The sequence below is a fragment of the Bos indicus genome, chromosome 5, assembly GCF_029378745.1.
Source record: "Bos indicus isolate NIAB-ARS_2022 breed Sahiwal x Tharparkar chromosome 5, NIAB-ARS_B.indTharparkar_mat_pri_1.0, whole genome shotgun sequence".
NCBI classification, from domain to species: domain Eukaryota; kingdom Metazoa; phylum Chordata; class Mammalia; order Artiodactyla; family Bovidae; genus Bos; species Bos indicus.
The window spans coordinates 48,883,569-48,893,800 of NC_091764.1; the positions used below are offsets into that span (position 1 = coordinate 48,883,569).

At 40.8% G+C, this 10,232-nt stretch overlaps 1 long non-coding RNA gene across 1 annotated transcript; it reads left to right on the forward strand.

Annotated features, from left to right (window-relative positions):
- Positions 1-466: 466 nt before the first annotated feature.
- LOC139183130 (uncharacterized) lies at positions 467-4,862 on the forward strand. The gene is made up of 3 exons (XR_011566613.1): positions 467-923; positions 1,276-1,403; positions 1,884-4,862. It is a non-coding gene; the product is annotated as an uncharacterized lncRNA (long non-coding RNA).
- The last annotated feature ends 5,370 nt before the right edge of the window (positions 4,863-10,232 follow it).

Below are 10,232 nucleotides of genomic sequence, written 5' to 3' on the forward strand. Positions count from 1 at the left end.
CATTTTAACCAAAAAGATAATCTTGGGTTTTTCTAACTTCTAACTGATGTTCTTTATTAGGAGACAGGAAGGCAGAAAACTGGCTGGAGTTGAGATCTTAAGTCTTACGATAAAAATCAAGTTCATCTCCACCCATGGAAGCTTGATTCAATGAAAAGCCTTATGACACTCTCCAGAAACTCCGAAGACAAATGTCCTCACAGTCCAAATTAGTCTCTCCTCACTTCCAAGAAACACCCCAAAACTAAAAAGCAAATCTGTGATCTTTTTCTTACTTTGTAAAGATGAATATTTACTCAGAGTTTGCATTTAAACCTAAAATATAACGCACTTTGGGAAGTAACAAACACTGGCCCTGAGGAGGCAAAGCAGCCACAGGCACCGGGTCCACGGGGCACGTTGGTGAATAATGAGTCTTTGGCTTGTGTCACAAGCACTGAACCTCAAGGATCCAAGTGGAGTTTTAAAGCTGTTTTGCTTTTCAGTCATTTGGATCTTCTGCCCTGGCTTGTTTATTTGGATTACGTACTACCTTGTTTCTAAACCAAAACCAGACTGAGAAGGCAGCTTCAGAGTAACCAGCCGAGGTGAGCCTTAAGGCTACAGCCATCCTGGCTCCACATTTAAGCCGCCCTTGAAAGGAGGATGTGAACACAGGTTATTCCATGACAACTCGTCTCGATGTAAGTGGCTAAAAATGCTCCAAAGGAAATTACTGCCACGGCTGCGCCTTTAGAAGAAAAAAGAATGACCTTTGAAATGGACCATCAGGTTGAAATTTAAGCAAGTTGTAGCCTTCCTGGCTTTGCCGTGTGTCCACGCTTTTATGTGGGTGCCAACTCGAGACGGACATTGCACAGAGGGGCATTACTGGGAGTCCTGGCAGAATGGGGTAACAGGAGAACTGACAGGGTGGCTTTTCGGTGAGTGAACTTAGTCCAACACAGAAATCGCATGCCAAGGTTTCTAGGGCACCTTTCTGTGGAATTTTTGGTTCACAGCATGTCTGTGAGGGGTTATCAGTTCAAAGGAGAAACTGAGGCTAGGGGTTGCTGAAGATCATAAAATAATTCAGAAGCAATAATAATAATCCTAGTGGAGGGGATTCCAAAATTGCGTCCTGGAGAACACTGATTGCTCAAGATGTTAATAAGATTTACATGAAAACAGGATTCTGGGGTCAAATAAGTCTAAGAGATGGAGTGTGTGTGTGTGTGCGCGTGTGTATGCACACTCTCAGTTGTTTCTGACCCTTTGTGACCCCATGGACTGTAGCCTGCCAGGCTCCTCTGTCCATGGAATTTTCCAGACAAAAATACTGGAGTCGGTTGTCATTTCACACACAGAGGATCTTCCTGACCCAGGGATCAAACCCGTGTCTCCTGCATCTCCTGCATTGGCAGGTGGGTTTTTTTCTTACCACTAGCGCCACCTGGGAAGCCCAAGAGATGGAGAGTTACAGAAAATTAGGGAGTTATCTTTATGATAGCACTGCTCAGAGATTGTACTAATGAGCCTTGTATACCTTCAAGAGGGGACTAATCTGTGGCAGTCCCCAAACTTATTTAATCAGAGATATTTCTGCCCTAAAGCATTTCCCAGGAATAAAATTCCATACAGCACACTTCAGATCAGATCAGATCAGTCGCTCAGTCGTGTCCGACTCTTTTCGACCCCATGAATCGCAGCATGCCAGGCCTCCCTGTCCATCACCAACTCCCAGAGTTCACTGAGACTCATGTCCATCGAGTCAGTGATGCCATCCAGCCATCTCATCCTCAGGGGGAGCAAAACCCTAGAATAGATTGAAGTCTCCGGAGGGGGTTTCTCTACCACACCCTTTTTTCCTTCAGAATTTTTAATGTTATCCTATCTCTTTGTAGGTAATCCAAGGAAAACTGAAACTTATAGCTCACAACACAAAGAACTTCCAATTTAAATTGTAAATCGGCTGGTTTTAGATAATTTGCTTATTTTCCCATGATGTATTCCAGAATGAATTGAGCATTCTGGCTTTACTCATTTAAAGCAGTATTAAAAGACACTTCCATTACTGTAAGTACTTTTAAACTTTAAATTTAAGTTTGTAGTTCACAGAACTAGTTTTATCAACAGAAGGATAAATGAATCCCTATCGTGAATTAATTTTCTAGATGTTTAAGTCCCACCAACATTCAGGAAGCCCATGTGAATTACCTAGGTAAAGCATGTGTCTCTACATCAGTTGCCTTGCTACTGTGCTTACAGTGATTCATCAATTTTTAATTGCCACACCGCTTCTTAAAAATTAGTCAACTTTAAATCAGAGGTGGAGGGGTGGACAGAGAACAAAAGGCGACCATCTAAAGACTAATAGCCTGGGAACAAAAGGCTCCAGCCCTGTCACTCTCTAGGTACCCATTCTCACCCAAGATCCCCAATATGGCACATTTTAAGCTAGATGTTGACCTCCTTATGCCCCTCTCTGGGCCCTGCCTTTATTCCTAAGAGTTGGCTCTCAAGCCCAAAGTGCTCTGAATGCATCAAGCACTCTAATAAAGAGATGGAGCAGCTAGCATTCCCTTCACTTTGCTTCTAAATCACTGTTGTTCTTGGGTGCTCATGCCCTTAAACGGGGCTCTTCTAACAGCAATTAATCATTCCTGGGAACAAGACAGGATCCTAGGTTAGTGATAGGGCTTTTCCAGGATAATAAAGAAAAAATTTTAATTTCCGCCTTTATAGTTCTTTATATGTGAAAGTGTTAGTCACTCAGTCATGTTTGACTCTGCAACCCCATGGACTGTAGCCTGTCCATGTGGCCACGTGGCACAGCAGTCCTCCTGGGTTCCCTTAGCCTGCTGTTCTCCACCTGGGTCCCCCTTCCCAATAAAGCCTCTTGCTTTGTCTGCATATGTTCTGCTGTTCTCCACCTGGGTGTCTCTTCCCAATAAAGCCTCTTGCTTTGTCTGCATATGTGTCTCCTTGGACAATTCAATTCCGAGTTTTAGACAAAAGCCCACTCTCAGGTCCTGGAAGGGGTCCGCCTTCCTGCAACAATATAAGGTAATATTCATAGATTCCAAGAATCACAATGTGAATATATCTTTGCAGCCACCATTCAACCCATTACAGAGATCATCATTAAGGACCACAGACTATGCTGAGAATTACGGTTACCCAGAGCTACAGGCAGGAAATGCTGTCCCCAGGAAGCTACAGCCTATCAACAGAAACAGAGCTCATAAGAAGAAGTCAACCACAGGAAACATGAAATGGTACGGCTGATGCGAAAACAGGTTGGCAGTTTCTTAAAAAGTTAGACACAGACTTATATGATGAGGCAATTCCACTCTTATGTATATACCCAAGGGAAATGGAAACTAGGCTTATACAAAGACTTACACATGAATGTTCACAGCAGGGTTATTCATAACGGCCCCCAAATGGAAGCAGCCCAAATGTCCATCAACTGGCAAGTGATTAAACACAATGAACACCAGCCACTCAGCAATAAAAAGGAATGAAAAATTGATACATGCTACAACATGGAAGAACTTCACACTAACTGAAAAGAAGTCAAACACAAAAGACCACACTTTGCACGATTCCATTCATATGAAATGTCCAGAAAAGGCAAATCTGTAAGAAGTCATATTACTAGTTGGTTCTGGGCCTGGAGGGTGGGAAACAGGGATTGACTGCCAATGGACATGAAGGATCTTATTGAGGTAACAGAGCTATTGTGAAACTGGATTTTGGGGATGGTTGCAAAATTCAGTAAACTTACCCCCCAAAAAAGATCATTGAATTATATAGTTAAGATGGGTAACTTTCATGGTATACAAATTACACTTCAATGAAATTATTTTTTGAAGTGAATATAGCACAAGGCCACATATGCTAAAGGTGAAGTGAGTGATGTAAAGGTTGACAAAAGAATATGAGTGTGGAGTATGCGTGTGTCAATGCTGTGTGTGTAATCTGGGTTGGCAGACAAGCACAGCTGAGGAGAAGACCCACTCAGAGGCGCAATGGGAAAGGTCAGGTTCAGATTTGGCCCCATAGTCCATGGGGTCATTCTTTCCTCTGCTCTTTTCTTGATCTCCTGCATATCCACCCTTGGCCAGTTTCCTGGAGACCAGAAGTCTTGTGGCCCAGTGGACTTACTGAGCTTAGCTTGGCCCAAAGGTGAGTGTCAGCAAAGCAAGTCACCCATCTCTACTTCCACATATATAGCTCTCCTTCAGGCCAGCTGGAGCCTCCTCCATCAGGTAGAGAGGGGTTCTGGGGGTCAAGACATATTTAGCCTGCAGTGGTCTAGCCCAGGCCTTCCATAGCTGAATGATAATACTTTCCCATGTCCCCTTGGATCAATTCCATGTTATTTCCTATGGGTTTTCGCACAAGATGGACAGAAAGCTCTGGGCTGGTTGTTTAACTCTGACATAGTATTATTGAAAACATTTCTTAAAATGATGACTTTCCATGTATTTAGGGATCAACCAGGCCACCTAACCTGCTGCTGCTGCTAAGTCACCTCAGTCATGTCCGACTCTGTGTGACCCCATAGACGGCAGCTCACCAGGCTGCCCCATCCCTGGGATTCTCCAGGCAAGAACACTGGAGTGGGTTGCCATTTCCTTCTCCAGTGCATGAAAGTAAAAAGTGAAAAGTGAAGTCGCTTAGTCGTGTCCAACTCTTAGCGGCCCCATGGACTGCAGCCTACCAGGCTCCTCTGTCCATGGGATTTTCCAGGCAAGAGTACTGGAGTGGGGTGCCATTGCCTTCTCCTAACCTAACCTTGGCTTAGTGATTACACACCAGAGGTACACATCAATGACAAAAACTTGTTCGCAATAAATAAAAGTGAATGAATCCTATTTTTGAGAGTTTGAAATCTTCTAACTTAAAAGGAAACAGAGTGGAAATGGGAGTAATATTCTCTTTTCTCTCAAACATCTCAGGTCTTAGGGTCTTTTATAAAGCAGACTAAAAATAGATGCTCATTAGATTGATTTGTTCAAAAGGAACAATAATGACATTCCCTTTTTCTAAAATTCCAGACCTGTATAACCATCAGCCAACTCCCCTTTGGATATCCAACAGAAAAAAAAATATTCATTAAAAAAAATAGGTTCCTTCAGGAGACAATCCCTCTGAGAGAGGGCTGTACCTTGCTCCAGCCGGTACTCTGACATGTAGGTGATTTCTTAAATCATTCTAGATATAGTGACAAAAATGCCATTGATCTTTTCCTTTCTGCTAACATAACAAGAAAATGGCTCTGGAGATTAACTCTAGAAATTTTTCTTTCATACAATTATTAGTGATTTTTTTTTAATCTCTGAAAGACCTAGGGTCAATTTTAGAAGTTAGCTATGCACTGTCAAATTGCCCACTGTTCGCCTTGGGTCTCCACTCCAGTGTTCTTGCCTGGAGAATCCCAGGGACGGGGGAGCCTGGTGGGCTGCCGTCTATGGGGTCACACAGAGTCGGACACGACTGAAGTGACTTAGCAGCAGCAGCAGCAGCCTTGGGTCTCAAGTCACATGTTATAAAGATGTGAAGAAATACAGTCTGTAATATATTGAAGGCAGGAGGAGAAGGGGATGACAGAGGATGAGATGGTTGGATGGCATCACCAACTGAATGGACATGAGTTTAGGTGAACTCCGGGAGTTGGTGACGGGGAGGCCTGACATGCTGCAGTCCATGGGGTCACAAAGAGTCAGACACGACTGAGCGACTGAACTGAACTGAATATATTGTCAACTGCTAGTGCATGCATGCTCAGTCAGTAAGTCCTGTCCAGCTCTTTGTGACCCCATAGACTGTAGTCTGACAGACTCCCCTGTCCATGGAATTCTCCAGGCAAGAATATTGGAGTGGGCTGCCGATTCCTACTCTAGGGGATCTTTCTGACCTAGGGATCTAACCTGTGTCTCCTGCATTGGCAGGCAGATTCTTTACCACTGGGAAACCAGGGAAGCCCTCTATTGCTATTAAAAACATAAATTAATACAACCAAACTGGAAAAGTTTCACATTATCTTGAAAAGTTGAACCTCCACATCCTCGATGACCCAGAAATTCGTCTCCTAAGTATATACCCTACAGAGAGTTTGCATATAATGGCTCAGAAATCACAAACAAAATGTTTACACCAGTGTCATTTATCATACCAAAGAGTTAGAAACAACCCTACTTCCCACTGATAAGACACTGGATTAATAAATGGTGGTATATATACATAAGAGAATAGTATAAAGCAGTAAAAATAAATGAGTTGCAGTTGTAGAAATCAAACATTTTAGAAATACAATGTTGAAGTGCAGTACGACTCCATCTTCAAAATAGGCAAAACTAAACAATATACCATTTGGGACACATTAAAAAAGCAATGTTTCTCTGTAAAGATGCTGAGAAAGGGGACTGGGAGGCACTCATGGGGATTTCAAAAGAATTGATGATGTCCTACTTCTTAAACTGGGCGGTGGGTTTAAGAGTATTTTTTTTCCCTAAATATATTCACTTGGTGTGTACAAATTATCCCTAACAAAAATGAAAATAAATCTTAATATTTGCTACAATCTATCAATAAGGAATGTGATCAGGTGATCAATAACTAATAAGCTAAATTTTAAATCTTCAAATTTACTAGTAGTCAGATAATTGTGAAAGTTTTTAACGTAAAATTTTAAAATGAGTAGCATTCTTCAGCATTCAGATTAACAAAGGTTAACTTTTGCATGTATTAATGTAATGAGATGAACATTTATGCTGCTAAAAGCATAAATCAGAACTTTTCTAAAAATCTATTTAATGATATATATCATAAAGCCTTAAAATTTTTTCCTTTGACTCAGTAACCCCATGAAATCTCAGAATCACAAGAGATTCAGTCAAAGATTTAGACCCTATATAGCACTGTTCACAAGTAGCTAAAAATGCAAAAACATTTATACATTCATGCAACAAATATTTAATGAGCAACTAACTACCTGCAAAGCAGTGTTTGGAGCACCTGCAATATACTGGTGAACAAAATAGACAAATACTCCACCCTCATGGAATTTACATTACTGTGGGAGAATAAGATAATAAATGGTAAATTTAATAAATAAAGTATAATCCTATGTGAGAAAATAATAGATACTGAAGAAAAATAAAAAAGACAAAAGAGAGCAAGAGTGATCAGGCGTGGCTAGAGGCAAGAAAAAAAGGAACAGTTTGCTTCCTGGGAACGCCTGAGCAAAAAATTGTAAGGAGGTGAGAAATCTGGGTCGTGGGTCCTTGAGCATTCCAGGCAGAGAGAATAGCTAGTGCGAAGGCCCAGGAGCACAGCGTGTCTGGCAATTAGAAAGACAGCAGGGAGTCCAGTGTGTTTGGTGTGGCTGGGCCAGGAGAGGAATCGAAGCCAGAGAGGTAAGGGTTGGGGGCAATGGTGAAGGGCCTCAAAGACCATCAGAAGGATGTAAGCTCTTAAGGGGTTCAGGATGAGCAACACGTGTACGCCCGTGGCGGATTCATGTCGATGTGTGGCAGAACCAATACAATGCTGCTGCTGCTAAGTCGCTTCAGTCGTGTCCGACTCTGCGCAACCCCATAGACGGCAGCCCACCAGGCTCCCCCATCCCTGGGATTCTCCAGGCAAGAGTACTGGAGTAGGTTGCCATTTCCTTCTCCAAACCAATACAATATTGTAAAGTCATTAGCCTCCAATTAAAATACATAAATTTAAATTAAAAAATAATAAAAATTAAAAAAAAAAATTTGTGTGTGTTTTTTTTTTTAAACTTTGGCCATGCAACACAGCTTGTAGGATCTCAGTTGTCAGACTAGGGATTGAATCTTGGCCATGGCAGTGAAAGCATTAAATCCTAACCACTAGACCACCAGGGAACTCAAAACATAAGTTTTTACTCTTAGCAAAATGGGGAACCATATTTGGCACAGACAGATATGATTTGACTTATGTTTTTAAAAGTTTGAACAATGTTCAAACAACACAGAAATGACTAAATACATTACAGCAAATCTTTGCTTGTTCAGAGAAGGAGCTCAGAAAATATTTGGAGAACAAATATATCTATAATGAAACATTATACAACCATTCAGGGACATGGAAAAATTCTTATCATGCATATTAAATGAGAAAATATGGTTAAAAATCATATGTAAGTTGTGACTCCAATTTTGAATAGATAGGTAGGTATGTAGATGATAGATGTATAATAGAGAAACAGATTTCAAAAAAAAAAGAACCACAGGGAGATATCAAATACAAAAGGGTTTTAAGTAAGTAGTAAAGTTACAGATGTTTTTATAGTATTTGTTGCATTTGGGGGATATTTATGGATTTTTAAAAATAATAATAATAATGTATTAGTTTTATAATCATAATAAAAATATATATTTAAAAAATCTACCATAACCACATGGTATTCCTTGTAACTTCTATGGTGAATGTCAGGAAACATGTCCATCAATCAAGTTAATTCCTAAACAAGTTAGACAGATGGAAGAGAATGCAATAGGATGGTTCTCAGAGTGTCTGACATAAGACATTCCAAGTAAGCCTGATACTTCTGGGTTTATTGTTACTGCCATTGTTTTGTTTTTATGAAAGCAGCTTCTTCCTCTAGTTATAAATGTAATTCAGGCTAAGTATGAAACTCTTGTAGTTCACTTGTGGTACTAAGCCTGAGACTCCAATGGTTTTAATCTGGGTTGTTAGTCTACAAGTGGGATCATCTTATAATCTTTTTTTCCAAATAGCCAGGATTCTTATAGGTGGGGTTAATTGAAACAGGAAGCAGCAAGCTTTTATATGAAATTCCCTCTTTGGAATTTATAGGCAATTCTCTTCCTATGGAGCTTCAGTTCAGTTCAGTTCAGTTCAGTCACTCAGTAGTGTCCGACTCTTTGCGACCCCATGAATCACAGCACGCCAGGCCTCCCTGTCCATCACCAACTCCCGAAGTTCACTCAAACTCACGTCCATTGAGTCAGTGATGCCATCCAGTCATCTCATCCTCTGTCGTCCCCTTCTCCTCCTGCCCCCAATCCCTCCCAGCATCAGGGTCTTTTCCAATGAGTCAACTCTTTGCATGAGGTGGCCAAAGTACTGGAGTTTCAGCTTTAGCATCATTCCCTCCAAAGAACACCCAAGGCTGATGTCCTTCAGAATGGACTGATTGGATCTCCTTGCAGTCCAAGGGACTCTCAAGAGTCTTCTCCAACACCACAGTTCAAAAGCATCAATTCTTCAGCGCTCAGCTTTCTTCACAGTCCAACTCTCACATCCATACATGACCACTGGAAAAACCATAGCCTTGACTAGATGGACCTTTGTTGGCAAAGTAATGTCTCTGCTTTTGAATATGCTATCTAGGTTGGTCATAATTTTTCTTCCAAGGAGTAAGCATCTTTTAATTTCATGGCTGCAGTCACCTATGGAGCTTAGAGGTGAGTTTTTATGATCATATTACCAATGGAGATCCAGGAATTTCAAATCCTTCCCTAACCACCACCTTCTTCATAGCAGAATTTTCATACTAACAGGGAATAAATAGTAAAAAATTAATAACTGGAACAAAATCTATGCAAGTCTCAATACTCCAAAATAAGGTTTGTTTGGATGTGAAAATTTATATAGGACTTCTTGTTTACTTTCTCCACTCCCTCCAAAATCTAAATAATGTTCAAGTGAGATTTCCACAGGAAAGTAACTGAGACAAAGATAGAGACATAGAGAATGAATGGGAGAGAGAAACAAAGACAGGGATAATAAATGTTTCAAAGCAACTATTGTTGAGTTTACACACCCCACTGTTTGTACAAAAAAGATGCATTAATCAGGGTATTACTAGTTGCTGTAACAAATAAACCGACAAATCTGGAAACCTGTATAAGTTAATTGGTGGTGGGTACCCACCTAGTGGATGGCAATTTTCCTCCACACAGTGACTCAGGGACCCAGGCTCCTTCCATCTTCTAGCTTAGACTCTAGACTTTGATTATTTTTCTATTATTGTCCATAAATGGTAATTTATATTAATTTTGATTAGTCTTTTAGATAAAAAGGGAGAGGAGGTTTAGCCCATGGGCTAGTCTCTTCACTAAGGAGAGGAGGCAACATGTTAGAACAGAAAAGACACAGGATAAGAAGCAAAATAATATTAATCTCTAATGTTTCCTGACTGTTGATTCCATGCCAAGCTCTGTTTCATGCTTTGCCTTCATTAGTTC